This window comes from Mustela putorius, unplaced genomic scaffold, assembly GCF_011764305.1.
Source record: "Mustela putorius furo isolate JIRA1106 unplaced genomic scaffold, ASM1176430v1.1 tig00537350_pilon_pilon_pilon, whole genome shotgun sequence".
NCBI lineage: Eukaryota > Metazoa > Chordata > Mammalia > Carnivora > Mustelidae > Mustela > Mustela putorius.
Window position 1 is genome coordinate 10,244,362 of NW_025422471.1, and position 23,303 is coordinate 10,267,664.

At 42.8% G+C, this 23,303-nt stretch overlaps 1 long non-coding RNA gene across 3 annotated transcripts in view; it reads left to right on the plus strand.

Annotated features, from left to right (window-relative positions):
* Positions 1-9,581: 9,581 nt before the first annotated feature.
* The window catches only part of LOC106003548, a 163,538-nt gene continuing 149,816 nt past the window's right edge, over positions 9,582-23,303 (plus strand). Inside the window, exons 1-2 of one of the 3 annotated variants that reach the window (XR_006604985.1) lie at positions 9,582-10,161; positions 10,837-10,948. This is a non-coding gene — a long non-coding RNA (uncharacterized LOC106003548). The remainder of the gene's footprint in view (positions 10,162-10,836; positions 10,949-23,303) is intronic. The other 2 variants (XR_006604984.1, XR_001176100.2) reach the window with 2 other exon arrangements.

Here is a 23,303-nt window from a genome sequence, read left to right on the forward strand (position 1 = left end):
GGCAGGGGCTCCTTGCCCTCGGCCCCCTCCCCAAATAAACGCTCTCACGTCTCCTGGTCAATTAAAATGGGGGAAATGAACATGATTAAAAGACCAAATAAGGGGGGGGGGAGAAAGAAAGAAAGAGAAGAAAAGATTTAAAAGAGAAAGGAAAAAGAGAACAAGCTTTCTATATATAAATTCTAAATTTTACTCCCCATATAGTACAGAGGCAGGCAGTCGAGGGCAGAGGAAGCAGGCAGAGAGAGGGAGACAAGGAGAAGGAAAGAGAACGTGGAGAGAGACGGAGCGAGTGGAAGAGGAGGCGAAAGCGAGCGCCAGGGAACCGGAGGCCCGCCGGACGCCGGGTCTGCGGGCCCAGCCACCCTCGGACCCTGGACCGTGAGTCGTGGGCACCAGAAGCGAGACTTGGCTAAGTCCTTCCCCACCAGGCAAGTAACGCAATGATTATCGTTTCTTTTGAACTCGGGGTTGGCAGCGCGGACAGGTAGGGAGGTTGGCTCTCTTGGCCTCTGCAGGCCAGGGCTGGAGTCCAGGCAACCAGGGCGGGATGAGGAGAACTTTCCGCGGGGCCTGCACAGGAGCTACCCTCACCCGGCCTCTGTCCCGCAACGGCGCGGAGGCAGGGACCGCGGCCACCGCGCCCTCCTAGAGCTGAGGATCGTGTCAGCCAAGCGTCAGTCCAAATTCAAAACAGATCTCCCCACCCCCATCCTCTACCCTCTACCCCCGCACCCCCCCCCCAACCAGTGGGCGACGGATGCCGGGCCTCCAGCCCTGTGGCAGAGGAGGGGCGGGCGTTTAACACGCGCGCAGCGGTCCCGCTGGTGCAGAGCCCGAACCGCAGTGGAACCGGATGCTGAGCCTGGCTGGGCTGGCCCTGTTGCCCGCGCCTAGCCTGGCTCGGGCCAGAGCCTTACGAGCTCGGCTCCTGCCGCCCACCTGCGGGCGCCGTGTGTAACGGGATCCCCTAATGTAACGCGATCGATGGCTGCCTCTTTGATGTGGGCGATAATGTCAGCGGATTAAAAGGGACACCAAGCCGCTCTCCCCAGTGGAGAACCCGGGGCGGCGGCGGCGACAGAGCATCAGATCTCCCGCCCCGCAGCCCCGGCATACTCCTCGCGCCGCTGCAAGAGGGCTGGGGCAGGGAGGGGTCACCTCCCCGGGGTGGGGACGGAGGGGGTGTGTGTGAAAGGAAGAGGCTCAATTAAAACCTACAAGAGCGCTTTCCTCTGAGCTGGGCAGGGGCGCGCGTTTGCGTCAGAGGGCGCGCAGGGCTGGCGCAGGGGGCGGGGGTAATCGACGCCGGGGGCCGCCCCGGGGGGCTAGAAGGTCTAGAGAGTCAGCCAGCCACGCAAGGCTGGCCTCGGTCCGGCCACGCAGGCAGGAGGGAAGGCAGGGTGCGCGGATGAGCCGAGACTTCCCGGGAAGGGCGGAACCTATTCGCCCTCACTGTGGGCTCTTTCCGCTAGCCCCCACCCTGAGCTTCCAAATTTGAGAGACCCTGGGGGTGGGGACAGTTGGGGCCCTCGAGGCTTCAGGCGAAGCCACCCGCTCCTCCAGAAGGAAGGGAAGAAGGGATGCTGCACCGGCCCTAGTCTAGAAGATGGGGGCTGTTGGTGGTGGCGCCCACAGCAGTGGAAACTCTCGGCTTTTCGGAGCAGGGGACAGATAGCCCCTCCGCCGGTCCTGTGTGCTACATTTCTGTCTCAAGAGGGGGCAGGCAGGAAGAAACTGAGTTTTTACGAGAAGTGCTGTCCTCCTCTGGGACTCCTCTAGCGCAAGCGGAGCTCAGGTCGCTGTTCTTCTTACGGACCTTGTGTTCCCTACCGCGTTTGCACACTCTGTGGATGTGCCTCCACTTGGGCTCACAGCCTCGGCCCTAGCAAAATGGCTTCCATGGAGCGACGGGGGCGGGGGGGTCAGCTCAGGTCCATGGGCAGTTCTGCTTTCTCTCTGTGAGGCTGTCCTTTGTTACTGGTTCAACTTGGCACACTGATCCTGGGGCCTTATGCACCCCACACTCAACCAGGACATAAGATATCTGTTGTTGGGGTAGAACAGAAAAATGATCGCATTTCGTGGGAACATGTAGGTCCCCCAACTGATAGTCCACCCAAGTGTCTGGGCACACTCAGCTTCAGGAGAAGAAAACACAGTTGCAGGATCCACCCTTATTTCACTACTCTTCTCCAGATCTCTTTCCCTCCTTTCTCACCTCAGCCCTTCACCTTGGTTGCTAGGTCTAATATGTGCACGTGGCACTCGAACCTAGGCCCACCATGGCCCTTGCCTCAATACCCTACTTGAGACTGCCATTCCAGTGGCCATATATACTGGGTCCTCTCCAAGGTCTCTTTCTCCTGGTGAGGCCCATCCAGGTATGGGAAAAGGCTCACCAGGTTCTAGGCTCCCCAACTTCCTTTCGGAAGGCTACCTGTGACAGTCTGGTCCCCACAAGACTATTCAGTGCACACAATCTCCCACAATCCCCTAAGAGATGAGAAGCTACCCCTCGGTGTGGGAAGGAGGATTTGGGCTGTAAGCTTACAATTTCCTTTGTGATTTGCTAGCATTGTGGCTCAGCCTTAATTACTTTTTAAGAGAGCTTCCACACAACACTTGATCTCTCCTAGCTGGATAGCCAGTAAACAGTTATGACCTGGGGGAGAAGGAGAGAAGCAGAGATTGGTGGCTGCATATACTTCATTGACTTGCATTCCTGGCCTCAGAATCTGGATCCAAGCAGACTTTCTAGGCGATTAACATCCTCCTACCCTAAATCTTTCTTTCCAGGTAGGCCGAATCATTCTTCATTAATCCTATGACCTTTTTGATATTTACTCTTCCAGAACTCACCAGACCATTCATTTTGGCTTTTTGGTAAATCTCACTAAACAAAGGTGGCCTTGTGAGAACATTTTCTACACCTAGTACAAGGGTGATGAGACCCTACAAATGACCAGAAATATGTAGAAAGTTATCTCCTATACCTTTCCCCTACCCCTTAAATTGTTAAAAGTGATATTTTCCTGTTTAGAGAGACAAGAGCACAGAAATAACCCTGTTTTATCACACCCATCTGGAGAGATGAACATGCCAGCACTCACTGGGAGAAAGGTCAGTTCTTGGCTCTTACTGCAGACCTTTCCCAAAGAGCTTGTTTTAAAGGTGCCGAATCAATTAGTCTCCCTTGGCATGAGATTAAGCCCAGGAAGAACACAGTTGAAGAAGATATATTTAAAATGGTCTTTAGAATGATACTTTGAAGAAGAGGGTGGAGAGAGGCACAGGAATGCCTGCCCAATGTTTCATGATTATTAAGAAGTCAAAATGAAAACCCAAACAAACAAACAAAGGCCCCTGCCTGTGTCAGAAATCCCTCCTCACAAGACTGAACTCAGTCTGTATTGTGGCTGCCCGGTTGTAAAAAGTTCTGCCTTTGTTAAAATGAAAACAAGGATGGAAAGGCCAAATCGGGAGCTGGGCTTCTGCTGGACTGCCTGCTTTTAGCCTGTCCATGAGTTGAACCGTGGATCAGGAGGCTTGGATATTCACTATCCTTCTAGTAGGCATTTTTTCTTTGTCACCTTTGGGTCAAAACACCCAGAGATAAGTGCTTTACCTTAGAAAACGGTTTAGTTTCCATCACAAACCAGCCATTTAAAGCACGTGTTTTGGAAGGAGAGATGAGGGAAGCAGTTTCCCCTTTCCGCTTGGGCCTCCAGTTGGAGGGCTGGGACTCGCCACCGGAGGATGGCAGGAGAGCAATTGTTGACCTTTGGATGCAAATCCAAGCCTTTTATCGGAGGAAAAGTGACAATCATCCCTAGCACACTAGAGAAGCCAAGGCCAAATATTTACTTTTTGTAAAAATCAAGCCTTAGCTATCTAAATGCATTTATGCAAAAGAAGGAAAGAACTGGAGACTTTCATGCTGCAGAGTGTATTTCTTTATTTTAAATGCTGGGCTGGAATGAAGAATAACTGCGTGGTTCTTTTTCCTGGGGGAAAATGGGTTGTGTTTGGATGAAAAGTTGGAATTTTGAAATGACTTAGAAGCTTGTTAAAGTTCCCTGACAATACAATCTGCTAAACCATACAATAATTTCTCTTAATAGTTACCTGTCAGGGCACCCATTTCTTTTACTGCAGGATTAGCCCAGCAGAGTAGATCTGAGTTGTAACTGATTCAAGTCAGATTAAACATATTAATGTTTATTAATTCCTTAATGTCACTTTCTGAATGGCCTATAAAATAAACTAGTGAAAAAGTGTTGACTCACAAAGCCAGCAGATCTGTTGGTAACTATGGTCATATTACAATAGTATTTACCTATTAGACGTTTGGTCTAGATAATAAAGCTAACATTAACTTCTAAATTTTCAGTGGAAAGATATGTTTATTACAGTGTCCTCCATCAGTGAGGGAGGGTTAGGTAAAGTTTAAATGAAAAAGTATGAGCGAGGTACACACCACTGATACAAACCACATGGGGCAGTAAATAATAATGCCCTCTGTTATGCTATGTATATTTTATTTACCTGTTTCAGAGGTGAATAATAAACCTAGCCCAACTATGGGAGGAGTTAATAAAGCATTCGGAAAGCATGATCTAACAAACTTGAGGATAGTTCTGTTTTATTGTTAACCCTTTGCAGGAAATCTTCTGAAGCTGAAAAGAAAAAGGAAAGGGCTTTTGTGTTAGTTGATCCTTGGCTATTCTAGGGCTCAGGTTGGTGTGAAAGGGACGAGGAGGTCACTTGAAATCTCCTTTTATCTGCTCTTATTTTCTCTATGGATCAGCAACTTTGAATAGACACCATCTAATCGCTCTTAATGGAAAGAAGCTATAGGACCAGTGAAATGCCTTTACTCCAGAAGTGAATCTATGTGTGTGGATAGTAAGCTGAGGTTACATAGGACGACATTTCTGCACACTTGTGCTTAAAGATTTTTCAGAGTGCATGGATATATACATAAAAGTTTCTTTGACACTCTGGGGGAAAGGTTTGGGTGGTTATTTTGCCTTCACACACCCACACCCACACCCACATGAGGATTCTCTACCAAGTCCTGGTGATTTTTTCAGCTGACTCTTCCTTCAGCTTTTTCTTGCCCCCGCACTCTGAGATGTCATATTGAAGTCCCCCCAAAGAAAGCAAATAATTGAGAGCTCGATGGACAGCTTTTTAGTGAAAACATCTTATTTCCTTTCTGTTTTTAACTGGAGGTCACACTAATGGGAGGATTTCTTTTCAGAGGGTAGAGACTGTATGACAGGTGAGAGGAGATGGGGTAAAGCAAGACCATTGCTTTCAATTTCTCCCCAGAGTTTTTTCTTTTCAGTCTTTCTTGGAATTAAATTGGTTAAAACACAATAAATAAGTGGAAAACAAGAGCCTGACATTAGGCAATTTAAAGGTTTTTCTTGCTATAGATACATACCTCCAAACCTTTGAAACTGAACAACTGATTGCAATTTGCTTTGAAATTAGAATTATTTTAGTTAAGTTTTTTAATGCTAACTAAAATACCACTTAATTTGTCTTCCTTAAGGATTACAGTTGCTTTAAAAAGGAGAAACCAGTCCACAGCTGAAGTATAAATGACTACCCAGAAAAGGACATTTGATTTCTAAGACTGAAAACACTGGACTTTACCTCCTAAGAAGCTCTCCGCACTCCCTGCCTCCCCCTAAGTTCTTTCCAGTAAAATTCGCATTTCTCCCAGAGCCTGGGTCACTTTGCTGTAAATTCCTGTAAAGGAATACATGGTTACCAGGGCTACAAGTTCCCATCTCAACCTGCCAGTCTCCCTGCCCCCTGTTACACACTGCAGAGACCCTTCGCTGTCAGATCTGGGACCTTGAACCTCTCCTCTCTACCGTAGTCTATAGGAGATCGAAGTTCCAAAGTTTGAGGTTGGGAGGGAGAGGATTAATCCTCTTTAACTCCTCTCCTTTACCGTCCTCAGTTCTGAACCCCAACAGATCCGTTTCCTGGTGTTTCCTGGTGAATAGGAGGGTAGGAGCCGCCCTGTCTAATAAAGATTAAATTAAGTAGAAGAATCCCAGCCGCTGGATATTTGGAAGCTCCGGTGGGGCGTCAAACTGACGTTTAACACATTTTTTCCACTCACTGTGCACAAGTATTGGATTCATTGGGCTTAACTTTAGAAAGGAAAGAAGAAAAAGGATAAGGAAGGAAAAGAAAAGAAAAAAGAAAGAAAGGAAAAAGTCAAGGAGAAAGCCCAGTATCAAGGGTGAAGTGACTTCATGTTCAGAGATGCTGAAGGCAAGAGCAGGGCTTCCTGACTTTTCTAGTCTTTTCTTTCTCTGAATTACTCCAAGAACTGGAAGCTCCCTCTCCTCATTGGGGGCGCTGAATTTTGCTGTTTTGGTGGGTTCGAGTCCATATTTATCTATTGAGGACAGTTTGGTAGCTCAGGGTCAGGACTGGGTGTGCGGGAGGAAAGGTGAGCTCAGGATCTAGTTGCCTCTTCTATGCTTACTTTTAACCAAGGTTTTGGTAACACACACTGAGCACTTTTTACTACCCAGTAGGAGAAACAATGGCTTTTCTGTCTGCCTTGTTCAGCGAACTGGACACTGACCTTGAAGCTGAAGCAGCCAGGCACTTCCTCCTCTGGGAATTATTCTGGCCCCCCAAAATACTGGCCTCTCACTCCCACCTGCTTCTCTAGTTCCAGGGTGCAGTCTGGAGGGGCAAAAGGCAAGTCCCTTCGTGCCAGTGCCTCGTTCCTGCAAATACAACACTGAATAAATTAACCTCAAACCAGCTAGTTGGGGTGTAGTAGTTTAGCAGGACTAATTGCAGACAATGGAGCTGAAATGACTTTTCCAATTAGCTGCTGGTTGGAGTTTAGTTGGAGGAACTGTCAGCTCCAACGATGGGTAATTGCTTTATTGCTCACAAAACTATCATCTATTTAGAACATATGTGCTAATTACTCTGGATGGGCGTCGAAAAAGAGACCATAAATCTAATAGCACTTAAAAAAGTCTATGGTGCTTGTAAGCAACCCCAGCCCAGGTTGGGGTGATGGATGGCTGTCTTTCAGAAAGGCGAGGGTTTGGACTGGCGGCACCAACGGGATGCTCTGGTCAAATCGCGTGCCTGACAGCCAGGGACCAGCGCAGCTGTGCCGACGTTATAAATCACTGTCGTCAGAACCAGTCCCCTCTTTCTCCGCGCACTTTTTTTTTTTCATTTTCGCAAAAGATTACTTTAGAAATCTTTTAATTGGATTATGCTGGGAAATTAATCTCCTTTAGCCTTGGCTAAATTTATTGTGGTCACTGTCGGGAGGAAAGCTCTGCAACTGCAGTGAGGGCCACGTCCCCTATTCCCTCCTAACTTCAGCCCTCGGGGCCTCCCAGCTGCGTGCGACAGCCTAGCCCCAAGTCCTGGGGAGTGATTGGGGCTGAGAAAGAGTGGAAAAACACGTCTGTGCGGAAGCCCGCGGCGGTCCCTAGTGAACCCCTTTGTCCTAAATGCGACGTTTCTATCCCGGGTTTCCTATTTCCATATCTAGCATCCCTATACAACACTGCGCCTTCCTCCACAAGGGGGTCTGCTACAAGGAAGAAGGAGGCTACAGTGGCGGGAAGAGGAGGTGAGGTTTGCCGGAGGACGGCTGCCAGCCAAACTCATTACTTTGTCCTCTTGTCTTCCACGCCCCTCTTCCGGCGGGGGAGCTCCGGCTTTGCTAACATTCTCCACTTTACTTCTCTGCGCAAAAACGCAAGGCTCGTATTTCAGCGTTTTCCCTGGCACAACTCTGGACACACTTCCCCCTGACGTGCACAACGCTTGAGGTCCGAGAGCTAGGGCCCTCCCGGTTCTTCCAGGCTCCACGCAGTAGCGCAACGTAGGGTGGGGATCCCGCTTCCAGTCCCGCAGCTGCGAGTGCTTAGCGTGGTCCAGCGCCGCTCGGGCAGCTGCTGAACCTGCGGGGCTGGCCCCGCCGGCCCTTTATCTCTGCGGGCGATGACAACATCTGCCTGAAATGTTATACCTACTTCTGCAGCTCAATTTAGTTCTCAAAAGCAACCCTCGGAGGTGTGGTTAATTGATGGGGATAAAGGCGTAATGTCCTGACAGGGAGACGCCAGTGATCCTTTAACATACTTTTAAAAGAACAACCACCACCCCAAACATCGGCGAGTCATTGCTAGGTGGGAGTTTAAGGAGTGGATCTGGATGCAGGAAAAGCGGCGCTTGTGCTGTTTGTATTTAGAGGCTTCAGTAAGGGGTGGGCCCTGGTTCTCAGGGTGGGGCACCTGGGAGCCATTAGGGCGCGGAGCTCCGGCTGTCAAGGGGTTGTCGCATGGCCCCAGAGAGCGGGGCGTGACAAGGAGCCCGGAGAGCCCGGGATGACAAATGACCGGACCGAAAGGCGGGTGTGGGAGAGGAGCGCCTCGGCCGCTACTCCCTGAGCTCTGTCACTCTATCAGCCCTTCCTCTGCGCGGGACTGGGTCCCCCATAGGGCAAGCAGTTTGTTTTGCCCTCTCTATAGAATTACTCCTCGTTCAGCATGAGCGAAGTGGTCGAGTGGCCGAGCTCGGGGGTTACTCGTGGTTCCGCTGTCAGAACCACCTGAGAGGGACCCCAGGACCAAGAGAAAAAGACAAATGCCGCTGTGTGTGTGTGGCTCCAAACCGCAGAGCCAAAGCACGTGGCCATATTTTTGCCGGGTTTGCCCAGAGCCCTGGGGTCGGGCGTCCCGGGATTTAGCCGCGCTGGGTCCCGCCGCCAGGTCAGAGCAGTTCTTGCTTAGCACCTTTACCAGACTTCTGCCCACCACTCTCTCCCCAGCACCTTGCTTTTCTCTTTGCTCAGTTCTAGTTTAATCTCCAGAGGGTCAAAGGATTGTATTACACAGAGCCAGCCAACTTAGGTTCCCTCTAGGCGCTAGAATGAAAATAAATAAATAAATAAATAGATAAATAGATAAATAAATAAAAAAATCAGATCGCCGTTTCCGTTTGCGAGGGGGAACGCCCTTCAGGTGCGGGCGGCTGTGCCCCTAGCAGATTTAGCGAGTATCTTGTTTTACTCTTTGGAGAAGGATAACCTTGATGCTGCAGGTTTGAGCTCCCTCTGGAATCGGAAGGAGAAACAACTCCAATTATTGTCCAGATTTCATTACATTGAGAGATCGCAGGTGTTTCGGCGACTGCTATTGTCTGCCTTCCTCCCTGAGCCCACATAGGAGGGATGAAAGAGTCCCAGGAAAGTTAATTTCCCCAAACCCTCTTGCGGAGAAGGCGTACGTTGTCACCGGCGAAGCTCTGGGGTCAAAGATGTGAAGAAATGTAATTAAGAGTCCCAACTCCCAGAGTGTGCCTGTCTCGTTATGGTTCTGTCCTTCCACCGTGACTGTCTACCCTCATCCGGTGTAGCTCTGCCCTCTGTGAGGTCTAGGAAGCGAAGGCTCACTGTCGCTTGGCTGTGGACCCCCCAACCCTCGCCCTTCCGTCTTCCCGGAGCAGGGGAGGACTCCAAGGCCGTGGTGTTCAATATCCTTGGGCGCCTCAGAGCCAGGGACAGGGTCCCGGGTGCAGGTTCACGCCCCGGCCGGCCACCCTCGCTCAGGAGCTCCCTGCCCAGGATCAGGCGGCAAGTCCCTGAGGCTTTCCTGAAGGCCTGCTGCCTCTGGACTGCCAGGGTCGTGAATTGCCTGTGGCGGCCTCTTGGCGGCCTCTTGTCGGCCCAAGCCCTAGGATCAGCGTGGGCCCTGAGCGGTGTGGGCCCTGAGGGCGGCCAGGAGGCTTACGGCCCAAGGCCGCGCCATGCACGTCTCAGTCAAGGGCCCTTACTCCCGTGTGTCTCCTCACATTTTCTCACCCCACAAGGGCTCTCCCTTGCGAACGAATCCTGCCCTCTGCGAACCTGGCTCCCTGGCCAGAGCAGTTCCCGGAAGCGAGGCCCACATCCGGGCACGAAGCCTCGCTCGCAGGATTGGCTTCCGGCCGTTCGACGCAAGTGTGTCGCTCCGCGCCGCGAGGGTCCCGGTTCGTGGGATCTGCGCGCCAGGACCTCGCGGTAGGGCAGGGGTCGCGCTCTCGCCCGTGCTGAAGGGCCTTACCCCCGGAGCTGGCCGGAGTGACAAAGTCCTGGGCCTGCGCGGGGTAAGATTTGAGAAAGGGAACCAGGCTCGACCGGCGAGGCGCACGCAGGCTTCGGAACCCCGGGCCCACGCCCTCGGTCGGCGCTGGCAGTTCGTATCCCGGGGTCGGCGCAGCCCACTTCTTGGGATGGGCCAGAGGGAGTGTGAGCCGGCTTTGGGCCCAACTTTGTGAAGTTCAGAGACTCACCGTCGAAAGAGACCGCCTTGGCAGTCGTCCCCATTACGCCTTTTTTTTGCCCTTCCCTGCCTCGAGCGCCCTGAGCCTTTGCGGTGTTCCGGGGCTCCGCGGCTGTCTGACAGCCGGCCCTGCCTTGGGCACCTAGTCCTCTTCAGGTGTTGGGCTGAGAGGGGTAAGGAGAGATGCTCGGGGCGCGGCTAGGACACCTCAAACCCGGTTTTCTAGGTTAAGGAGGAGCTCGGCCTTAAAAAGCTGAAAAGTCAATGGGAGTTAACTTTGTGGCCTTTGGTATTTTTGAAAACAGCTACTACAAGGCGGGAACCGTACGGAAAAAGCGTTGTGTAGTTCTTTAAAAACAAAAACAAAAACAAAAACAAAACACAACAACTTTGGGGAACCGTATCTGGAGAGCTTTCCTCGGGATTGTTTTATAATCTCGCAAATTAGAGAGTTGGTATGTATCTTGCCATCAGTGCGCTGAATAGTATGTTCCTTCAGACAGGGATTGAGAAACGGAAATACCACCACCGTCCAGCCAAACCTGTGAGGACTGATTGCAGGGGAACTGGTGCTCCAGATGTTGCACTAGAGGCGCTGCGAGTGTGAGCAGGTAATGTGGAGAAGAGTGACATTGTTAACAGAAAGTATCTAATTAACAGTGACTTCATTTGATTGGAAGGATGAAAAAGCCTTTTTAAATCAATCCAGATTCACTGGCCTAAGCTCAGCCAATTTATGAATATGGAGCCTGACTGGGCTCTGCTTTCTTTCAAAGATGTCATCTTAGGGGTAATAGCATAGGTGAAGTCATTTGGTTACACTGTGGAAACTTTTATAGTGCCTTCCTTGGGAATTTAATTCAGTGCTTCTTCATTTTATTAGGAACAGACTGACTCCATCAACTCTGTTCTCCCTGTTTAGAGGCAGGACTGCTTGAAGCAATTAGGTTCACCAATTAGCATAGTTTTACTGACCCCAGCAGCAGCACCACTCCTTAGATTATCCATTTCTTCAAAGTCAGGGAAAAGCTGGAGGACAACATGCTTCCCAGGTGTCTACATTGGGAAAATAAGCCCACAAGCAGGGTAGCACAGCGGTGCAAAAAGCTTTCTAATAGTCCCCAAGTGTTTCAGCAACTTTGGTGGATTTTTCTCCTCTTTTCTGATTCTGGATCTTGTAATACCTCCTTACTTTCACATAGCCTTTAAAGCCTGTCTCCTTTGGTTGTATTTTGGCAGAGCTGCTTTTGAGAAAGTGAGTTTTCTCCCTTCTTTTATGTACACCTGCCTTCTAATGAAGCTGTAGACAGTGTTAGGGTCCAGAGAGAAAAATCACTGAAGGCTCCTTTAAGGTCTGTTAGGTGACAAGGTAAGGGCTCAGGTCTTCGGGTGTGTGTGTGTGTGTGTGTGCATGCATGTGTATGTTCTTGCATGTGTACATGCCTCAGAACCTATGAGGAGAGGCCAGAGGGTGAAAACTGGGAGATAAATCATCACTTTTCCTAATTTTGAAGGTGTACCTGCAAGGCTTTGCTGCAGTCTCTTCACAGTAACGACAGTCAGTTGGCGGCCAACATCTTTAGTAAAAGCAAATGTCTGGAGCTCAAAGCAGACTGGGAAAGAAGGGGCTTTGCTCTTGCCACTGCCATATGTAGTGCAGGGATTACATTTACATAGCTATTGTCTCTCTTTCCCCTAAAATATATATTCCTTTGTAAGATCTTACTAGATTGAATTGCTGACAGTTCATCAGTAGCAGCAACAATGTAATATCCTAACCTTATTAAATCAATAAATACTAGATCCATGTATTGAATTAAAAATGTATCAGCATGGCCAAGAATTGCAATCATATGGCCTTGGACTGCAGAATCGAAGATGCCACTCAAAAACTGACGAGGTAGCATTTATTTAACCTTTTTCTATTTTGCATCTGTGATTAGGTATTCTGGGTTCTAACATTTCAGGAACCATTGTGACAGGTTTTTTGGTTTTGTTTTGTATATTTCTTGGAAATTCTTTTCTTTCACATCTCACATTTAACCACATAAATGATACATGTTTAACAATAGTAAAATATTGTGGCTTTATCATTCTTGTCCTTAGTTTTCATCTAGGGAGTATAATTCCACTCAGAATGCATTACTCTAGTAAGACATACTCAGGTGTGTAAGTTTCTACCTAGGCATGAGTGAATTTAGATGTTCTTTTGTATGTGTAAATAAACATACTCTGTGTGAATGTATTGCTGTACATTGATATAAGTTTATTTTTTGAAAAGAAACCACTTGATTTTATCTTTCAGCATTGTCGATGATATTAAAAGCTAAAGAACTTTATTATTTCAAAACAAGTTATTTATAGTCTGATTTGCTGTTGGTGCTTCTGTGGCTGGAGATGAAATTAAAATTTGCAAGTCTTTAAACTTGACAGAATACTTAGAAAGTTACATATATTGTGAATGGTTCCATGTTATGTGTGAAAAAAATACTTCACATGCGGTTTACCAGGAATTGGTCAATTAAGTTGTAGATTAGTGGCTGAATTTTAGAGTTAGTCCCTACTGAAAACGAGGAATGTGTTTAACACCTGGAATTTTAATGGAAAAAGTAATATTACTCTAGCCAGGTATTTGTTTATACTGATTAATGATGCTAATTATTTAAAAACATTCATCCCCTTTTGATGTCAGCTAGCATATTTGTGGTACTAAATTCTGAAGATAAAGTCATTGGGCCTTGGGTTCACTATGCTGTGAAAGAAAAAAATCTTTATTTGACAAAATAGGCAATCAACTGAAATCTATCCTCTTTAAATAAACTGATTCCTCAGTATTTTCCCAGTGTTGGTGTAAGTTGTTGTCTGTGATGTCCCCCAGGGCTCTTTCCTCTGCTCTCTGATTTGGTATATAAAAGCAGCTCTGAATGATGGATTACTGTGTCATTGCAGCCTGCAAAGGATTAATTTGTTTCATTGATTTCTCTTTAGGCAGATTGCCAGAATTTGCTGCTTCCCACCTTTCCTCAAGACTTCTAGAAGTAATAGACAGTAATAGCCTAAGACAAATCAGCTCTTTTTTGTAAAAATAGAATCATGAAACCAGGAATCCTAATAAGAACTTTGGCAAACTTTTTATTGGCATATTGGGAAGAGCAATTAATAGGCTACTTTATCTGGTTTAGAAATAGTTTTAATTGAAAAATTTCTTTGACTTGGTGACTTAAAATACTTCATATTAATAGTTCCTAAGTAAGTATTTATAATATTTTTACCACAAAAATTTTCTCAAATTTGTAAGTATCTTATTTAACTCAGAAAAAAATGTGTTTATGAGATTGACAGACACTTTTCTTTGTATGCCAGATTTTAGGATCAAATAATATGGCAACATAACTTTAAATCAGTTTATTAGTAAATATGTATAGGATTATTTGATGCAAAGATTTTTAGAAACCTTGGAGAAGGACATAGAGTATTAGAGCACAGAAAGAGAATTGTTTAACTGATTGATAAAAATATAGCTTTGTGATTAAAAGACTGGTGTCCGCTCATAATAACTTAAAAAAGTTAAAAATGACATTTTGTACATATTTCTGCTTTTTCCTCCAAGCATTTACATGTTTTGCTTATACATATATAGATAGATACCACTTTGTATCCTGCTTTTTTCAGTTGACATTATACAGTGAAAAATTTCCTGTATAATTAAAATTATTATTGAAGTCATTTATTTTGACTAATGTTTTAACATGTATATTTTAGTTACTCATTGTTCTACCATTGGAGAGTTAGATTTCTAATTTTCCATTATTGTAAATAAAGTTATGATGAATGACATTTTAAATAAATCTTACTCATCCCTCTGGTTATTTCCTTATAATATATAATTACAAAAGAATTTACTTGGGAGGGTATAGACTTTTTTTTAGGTTCTTGATATTGATTGCCAGATTGTTTTCCGCAGAGGTTCTTCCAGTTTATACTGGTACTGTTTAAAAAATTTCTGTGTAGAGGCAGCAGCATTCTAATTTATGTTACACGAGCAAAGAAAACAGAACAACACTCTTTCCTTGTCTTCTGAAAGCAGTGGCAGCATTTTGCATGTACTTAGTCTCTCAGAAGTATTTTCTCATCTGCAGATGTGAAATAGGCTGGTTATACAATCTATTTGTTTCCCTTCTGTAGTGCTGAAAATTATATTGATTTAATGATCTCAAGTTATACTTTTTATGCAATTAGTTGTGTAGTAAAAACTAATATTGTCATGTGCTAATGTCTTTTTTCCTCTATTGTGCTATGATAGTAGTCCATGCAATATCAGCAAGTTTATGCTTTTCCTGTGCTTTGCTGAAAGGAAAAAGGAACATCTGTTTCCATTATATATCTGCATCATAATGATAACAATTAAATAGCTTTTATGGTAGTGTACAGTAAATATATTTTGCTGAATGACCTATACTTTCTTGTTGGAAAATTTCGGAGATTTCAGAGACACTTAATTTTTACAGGTAGGTTCTGTTTAGAGGTTTACAAAGGCCTCTGGTTACTTTAGGTAAATCACTGCAGTCTCAGTATAAACAAACAAAGAACCCTGAGGATTATACTCTAGGCTATCAGATGTGACTCTTGAAAGTAGTTTTCTTAGGCAGATGTTTAGAGTACAAATTATTAGGTACCTCAGTATTCTTAAGTGGCTTAATCATGCTGCTAATAATAGAATTCGTTTTGTTTTTTGTGCTGTTTGTGTACTTTTAATGTTTTACCAAGCTGGAAATTGGAAAGAGTTGTGTGTGTGTGTGTGTGTGTGTGTGTGTATGCTAACACCTATATAAACATTTACAGCCTAGCACTCTTTTTTTCCCCATATATTGGGGGATCACAGTGATATTTACCTTTTAAGCTCATCAGGAGGATGTTTGAAACCCATGCACTATTTCCATTGACCTTTAATGTTCCCAAGAAATGTTTTCATTTATTTCATTCAGTTTTTGGTTAAAGATGTTTTAGTGGTTACTTAAAAAAATGATCAGAAAGTATTTCAGACAAAATGTGCTATATAAAGAAAAACAAACAGTTTTGTACTCAGGACTCAGTTTGAGAAATAAAATGTTACCAGTGCAACTGAACCTCTTCTTGATCATATTCCCTTAGGATGACAACCTCTTCTTTCTCTTCTTCTTCTTCTTCTTTTTCTGTTTTTAATATTTTACTTATTTATTTGACAGAGAGATAAAGCCGCAGAGGGCAAGTGAGGTGGGGGGATGGCAGAGGGAGAGGGAGAAGCAGGCTCTCCACTAAGCAGGGAGTCCATTGTGGGGCTTGACATGTAGCTCTATCCCAGCAGTCCTCCCAGGATCATGACCTGAGCGGAAGACAGATGCTTGACTGACCCAGCCACATAGGCACCCACCCTTAAGGCTTTTTGAAAGATAATCAGCATCCTAAATTTGGTGATTATCTTTTTTGCCTTTTATGTATTTTCTCTAACATGTCAAAAAGCTTGACATAGTGATTTGTCCTTTTATTTATTTTTTATTTTATTTTTTTAAAGATTTTATTTATTTATTTGACAGAGAGAGATTACAAGTAGGCAGAGAGGCAGGCAGAGAGAGAGAGGAGGAAGCAGGCTCCCTGCTGAGCAGAGAGCCCGATGCGGGACTCGATCCCAGGACCCTGAGATCATGACCTGAGCCGAAGGCAGCGGCTTAACCCACTGAGCCACCCAGGCGCCCCATTAGATAAATTTTTAAGTGTTGGACCTGAAGACTGTTGGAAACTTTTTTTTTATCTAATCACCTGTCAGTGGTTATGTTTCTCTGCTTTACTGTCCTCATCTGTGAAGTTGTGTATAGATCCACATGTTCTTTGATGTCCTTTAGCCGTAATTAAAGTTTTTTGATAACCTCTTATTTTACATATGAAATAAAATAGAACAAAAAGAAGACAAAGACTCAGAGAAGTTTAAGTAACTTACCCAAGACCATATAGTAAATCCAGAGCTAAGAATAAAGCTCAGTTCTCCTGACTTTGGTTCAAAGCACTCTTTTCTTCAGTTCACATTGTCATCTTTGAGTACTGGCTGAGTGACCACTGTGGTAGCTTGTAATTAAAGACCATCTACAGGCTTGTATAACTTTGTGATTGTGTATGCCAGAGAGACTTTTCTCTTAGAATATTTTTTTTCTGTAGGGAAAAACATTGTAGGCTTATCAGCCTGAAAGCTATTATAGAATGAGAAGACTGTATGTGTCCTGCAGAGCCTGTAATTTTCTTCTTTATTTTCTGCACTTTCCTGGAAAAAATGGCAGTTTGGTACAATGACGCTTTCTATAGGTTTCTTACCATATGATCAGTTTTCTGATCTCTCATGGTAACTGGAACAGGACAATAGGGATGGACACAAATTTGAGTGTCTCTTTACATGTACGTGTATCTATTCAATATATTTTGGCAGTCAAGATTTTGACAAAAAATTTTTTTTTGTAACTTATACTATGGTCAAATCACATGTGACTTTCTATTTGAGAATGAGTTTGTTTCTTGTTTCTATTTAGCAACCAACTTACCAGAGCACTGAAATGAGAATAGCACAAATAGAATAATGTGGAAACATGTTTTTAAAATCTCTTTGGAGAAAAACCCTATTCTAAAAATGGCAACCTAGAATTACATGCATGTAGGTTCTCTTTCAGGTTTTTACTCTAACAAATTTAATTCATTCTTAGTTGAGATGAGTAAGCTTGAGTCATAATATTCACACAGTGCCATGCCTCTCCTATGAAAAAATATCAATATAACTAGAGATGGAGTTAATGTATCCTATTGTAAAACTATCTTTTCCCAAGTTTGTTGCCTCAAAACCAAAAACTTCGTTTAATAAATTACTGCTTCCTTCTATAAATATATACTAGGAAACTTGTGGTAGTAGTAATCATTCTTTTAAGGAAAGATGAAGCTACTAATAGTAGCTTTGTCAGTGCCATAAATATTCTCAAGATAGTTGTGTTTTAACAAGCAACCCAGGTAACACATTTTTCTCTATTTTAGGTCAATTATCTTACGTATTCAGCAGCTTCTGGTAGGAAATTTTCCCTAGCATATTAGTGTGGGGAGGAGAGATCCAGTGTAGTCAGATACCAACATTCAGTACACCTTTTATTTAACATTGCTTTATTTGCTAATACTCACTAGATATGATTTCTTTAATTTCTATAACATTTCTGTCTGGAGACAAAGCTGTGTGTGTTTGTGTCTGTGTGTTTGTCTGCCTGCCTGCTTATGTGTAAATATTTCAAAGGCATTTCTTGTCTAGTTGAAAGTTCTGGTGAACATCTGTAATGTGTAATATGAGGAATTTAAAATTTCCCCTTGTTGCTTTAGCAAGTAGATGAAACTCAATAGGAAAGGTGTGGGTAGGGGAAATTAGCCCCTGACTAACTTATTTTCTCTATGTCTGTAATATGAATTTGGACTGTATTGGTGAGAATATGGAATCTTAACCACCAAACCAGCAATGTTAAAAGCAGAGAGACCTCAATGAGAGACAACAATATATAGCCTATATATATTATTTTACTCTCTTAGTTATATATCATCTCTTTTAAGAAAGGTGATGTGTTATTTACAGCAACATCTGAATATGGTTAAAAAAGTGTGTGTGTGTTTGTTTGTGTAGTGTATTTTTTTTGCCATATATATTACCAGGATTATAGGTGCTTAAATGTCTGCATTGTTTCTACTCAGTCCCTAATGACTTCACTTCAGACCAAGTGGAGATTATTTCAAAACTAGTGTTGGCTATGTATTTTCTGTTGACACAGCCAATACATAATTTCATGATGTATTTTTCAGGGGGTAAAAGGGTAGAATTTTCTTCTACTGATGTTAGATTTACATGTTGTAAAACTTTGTTCATGGCCTGTTTTGAAATCCCAGCTGTTTAGGATTTTCTTATTATTTGATTCTTATGAGAATTTTGTTACTGTTGTGCTTATTGTTCTTGAGGTATAGATAGTTAACATCTATTTATTGAGTTATTGTCATGCTTACTGCATATGAGGTAGGTAAAAGGATAGTCATTGGCCTTCAGGGGAATAATTATTTATATGGTTTTTTGCCCATAATTTAACAGATTATATTTTCCTAATATAATATATTTGTGATTTTTAAAATATTCCTACAAGAAGACTTTAAGAGGAAAAGAAAATATATTTAGTTTTCCATTGCTGTTATTTACCTTTTGAAAAAATTCTTAGAATTGTAATTTGGGATTGGGGTGCCTGGGTGGCTTAGCCAGTTAAGTGTCTGCCTTTGGCTCAGGTCATGATCCTAGGGTTCTGGGATAGAGCCCCATGTCAAGTTCCCTGCTCAGTGGGGAATCTGCTTCTCCCTCTGCCATTCCCTTTGGCTGTGCTTTCTCACTCTTGCTCTCTCAAATAAATAAATAAAATCTTTTAAAAAATTGTAACTTAGGGTCACCAAAATAATATTAATGTAGTATCTTGAATAAATTGGATGTGGCATTTACTAACTTTAAATCAGTTTTTTTTTTTTTTTAAAGATTTTGTTTATTTGAGAGAGAGGGAGTGAGAGAGCATGAGCTTTAGGGGCTGGCGGGGGGAGCAGTGGGAGAGGGAAAAGCAGACTCCCTTTGGAGCAGGGAGCCTGATGTGGGGCTCCGTCCCAGGATCCTGGAATCATGAGCCAAAGGTAGACGCCTAATGGATCAAGCCACCCAGGTGCCCCTAAATAGTTTGGTTTTTTAAAAGTATAAGATCTAAGAATTTTTCCTAGTACTCAATCTTGTTTAAGTATGCCAATCTAATTATCTCTCTCTAAATAAAAAATTAATTGCCTGTTTCTGAAAAGCAGACTTTGTGCTGCCTTTTTTTTTTTTAAAAAGATTTTATTTATTTACTAGAATGAGAGAGAGAGAGAGATAGAGAGAGAGAGAACATGAGAAGCAGGAGAGTCAGAGGGAGACACAGACTCCCTGCTGAGCAGGGAGCCTCATGCCGGGATTCGATCCGGGGACTACAGGATTATGACCTGAGCCTTAACCAACTCAGCCACCCAGGTGCCCCTTTGTGCTGCTTTTTAGCAAGAAGCACGTTCATTTTTAAAAAATTTAACTAACAAAGTACATTTAACTTAAAGTTAGGAATTAAACTAAGTATGAAGACCAACATGTTTTCAAAAATATTTACAAAAATAGCTGTGTTTGATCTTGACTCCCCTTTACCCTTGATGGTAAGATCATTGAATTTTAGCACTGAACCTTTTTTTTTTTTTTTAAAGATTTTATTTATTTATTTGACAGACAGAGATCACAAGTAGGCATAGAGGCAGGCAGAGAGAGAGAGAGAGAGAGAGAGAGAGAGGGAAGCAGGCTTCCTGCGGAGCAGGGAGCCCGATGTGGGGCTCGATCCCAGGACCCTGAGATCATGACCCGAGCCGAAGGCAGCAGCCCAAACCACTGAGCCACCCAGGCGCCCCTGAACCTTTTTTTTTTTAACCTTTCTTATAGCATTACACATGAGCATGTTTTTATAGCTCACCAAAGCTTATTAAAAGATGCTGAGAATAATTACTATTTGCCTGTCAAACAAGGAGAAGCGGGTTGTTGATATATTTGCTAACACATTTGACCAAGGTAGATAGCTGTTTTTGAAAAAGGATGAACAAAAATACCCCTATTCTCCATATAATATTTATAGTTTTTTTGGACTTAGTTATGTAGCTTCTTTTATCTCACTATATATAGATGCAGATGTAAGTTTCAGTTTATTATTATTGCAATAAAAGTCAAAGTATTTATATTTGTGTAGAGTATTCACATGAGGTAACAAGGTCCTTTTGAATTTTGGAGATTGATTGGGTTTTGCATTATTTATACATTATACATTTCTCAAAATAAATACACAAATTCCAAAATGTATTCAGTTATTTTTATTTAGTTACATTTTTGAGATATGTATTTTATAAGATTTATATTTTAAAAAAGACAAAAACATCAGTAATACCTGGTAGAAGATTACATTGTATTATGCTATACTATTAGATTCAGTCTAAGTTGTAAAGGTAGTTGTTTTGGACTGGCTGGAACTTAGTGATCTGAAAGAATAAGGGAGTGATATTATAGAGCTTTGAAAGCAACATACCAACTGATATTTGTGACAGAACCAAAAGTCACCAAGATCATATTTATATTATTTATATTTATATTATTAGTATATTAAACATATACTAATATGTTTAAATGTGTTTTGGATTTTTAAAATTTTTAAATGATTTTATTTATTTTTTTTGCCAGAGAGAGAGAGAGAGAGCAAGCGCACAAGCAGGGGGAGTGGAAGGGAGAGGGAGAAACAGGCTGTCCACTGAGCAGGGAGCCGGATGCAGGGCTCAGTCCCAGGACCCAGGGATCATGACCTGAGCTGAAGGCAGATGCTAGGCCAATTGAGCCACCTAGACATCCTGTGTTCTGAATTTTAACAAATAGTTTTAAAATTCTGAAAATCCTGTATTTTAAGGAACTAGTCAAAGACTATATTTTTATATATAGTGTATATGATGGAGAGTTTTGTTCTTATATAAGCTTGCCTAATAGTTATCCTACCCTAGAGAATTGTAAAAAATCCTTAATTTATGAGTTTTACTTTTTATATAGATGATAAAACCTTCTTATTGTATGCTTGGCATATTATATATAGTATTTAATCAGTTTATGTAAGATGTAAAATTCTCATTTTACTGGTGAATTTGAGGCTCAAATGTGGTTAAGTAACTTGCACAGTCAAGTCACATAGAAGATGAGTAACACAGCAAGGATTTGAAGTGAAGTATGTGTCACTTCAGAGCCCATGACTGATCTATGCTGATTTCACTGCTTCTTATCAAGTAACTGATTATATTACCTTTTGATTATAAGGGTCAGATTGTATTCTGACAGGCACATAAAAAAGCACAGAGCAACTCTTTTACAAAACAAAGGAAATCTATATACATTTCATGGTATTTTTATGTCTCAGTAGCTATAGAATAATATTCTCTCCGTTTGATTATATGCTGTTTTATGTTGAAACTCTGTCCTTAAATTTTTTGACACTAGGATGGCTTAGGTATAAATACCACCCTTGCTGGCAGATTGAAAAAGGAATAGCAAGAAAGTTTATTATTTCTTTTTTGTAGTCTTTCTTCGGAATGTTTTTGTCTTTAGTGACTTCCAGGGGAAAAAAAAAAATCATGGTTTCCCTTAGTAGGTGTATTATTTTGCTAGGGCTGCTGTACCAAAGTACCACAAAAGGGGTAGTGTAAGCAACAGACATTTATTGTTGTTTAGTTCTGGAGTCTTGAAGTCCAATATCAGGGTGTCATCAGCATTGGTTCCTTCCAGTGGCTGTGAGGAAGATACTCTGTTTCATGCCTCTCTCCTAGCTTGTGGTTTATTGGAATCTTTGGTGTACCTTGTCTTGTAGCAGCATCATCCTGATCCCTGCCTTCATCTTCATGTGGTGACCTACCTCCGTGTGTGTGTTTCTGTCTCCATGTCCAGATTTTCCTTTATAAACACACCAGTCATACTGGATTAGAGCCTACCCTTATGACCTCATCTTAGTTTGAACATCTGCAATGACTGTCTTTCCAAATAAGGTCACATTCAGAGGTACTGAAAGTTAGGACTTCAGTATATTTTTGAGGGGACATAATTCAACTCATTAATGGTAGGCAAATTTTTTCTGAGATGATAGATTTGAAAACTCTCTAGTAGTGGTTATATACATAAATTTGCAATTGGTCAATTCATTGGTGTAATTATATGCATGGATACCCATAAATGAGTCATGTCTGAATATTTGTTTTGGAATAGGACTGATTTTTCTCTAATATTCTTGTAAAAAAGCCACATGAAGAACAGACTGGAGAACGATTTAGAAAGGCTTTCAATAAATGATGTGATTGAGTGTCACAGTGTATGGGGCAGATAATGAGCTTTTGATAATTCATTTACAAAATTAGTATAGCTTGTGGTATGAAGTTGGAATTTAGATAGGCATTCAGAACAAGAGGGTGTTACAGAAACAGAGAGGATATGGGTTTAGGTTCTAATGTAGGAGAAAGTATTTTATGTATAATGGGCCATGGTGGTGAAGGGAGGCTTTGGGTCACTTATGTGGTGAAGGAATCTCTGGCTTTTTAGGGTTAACACCGGGTCTAGCTTTTAAGTTTCAAAGAATTGCTCTAGGATTTATTTATTTATTTATTTTAAAGATTTTATTTATTTATTTGACAGAAAGGGATAGAGAGATCACAAGTAGGCAGAGAGGCAGGCAGAGGGAGAGAGGGAAGCAGGCTCCCTGCTGAGCAGAGAGCCCGATGCGGGGCTCAATCCCAGGACCCTGAGACCATGACGTGAGCCGAAGGCAGAGGCTTAACCCACTGAGCCACCTAGGTGCCCCTCGGATTTATTTTTAATTTTGCCGTGTAGAAAATTTGAAATATATGATGAACAAGAAGAAAAACATGACTTGTATCCCCACTACCCAGAACTACTTGCTATTAATATTTTGACATCTTGATAGAATTCTTATGAATTTTCTGCCATGATTTTTGATTGAGATTGTACTAGATAACAGTTTTCTAAAATAAATCAGCACCTGGAGTCTCTAAATATCTATCTGAATTTGAGACCCAGTGGGTAATAGACCTAATGACCATTGATGATGAATCGGGTCACCATAATTCCATAAACCATTAGTTCAAGACAGTTTTGTCTCATGTGATTTGGTCCTGTGCCTCAGTCTTGTCCTTCCTCCTGTCTTTCACAATACTGCCAGGATCTTTTTAAGGATTACATCACTCTCCTGGCTTACCTCCTTCAATCAGACATAGGTCCAGCTATTTAGCATTAGAGGCATCTTTGTGACCTTCTCATGCCTCTTTCTTCTCAATTGCTACTCTCCAAAA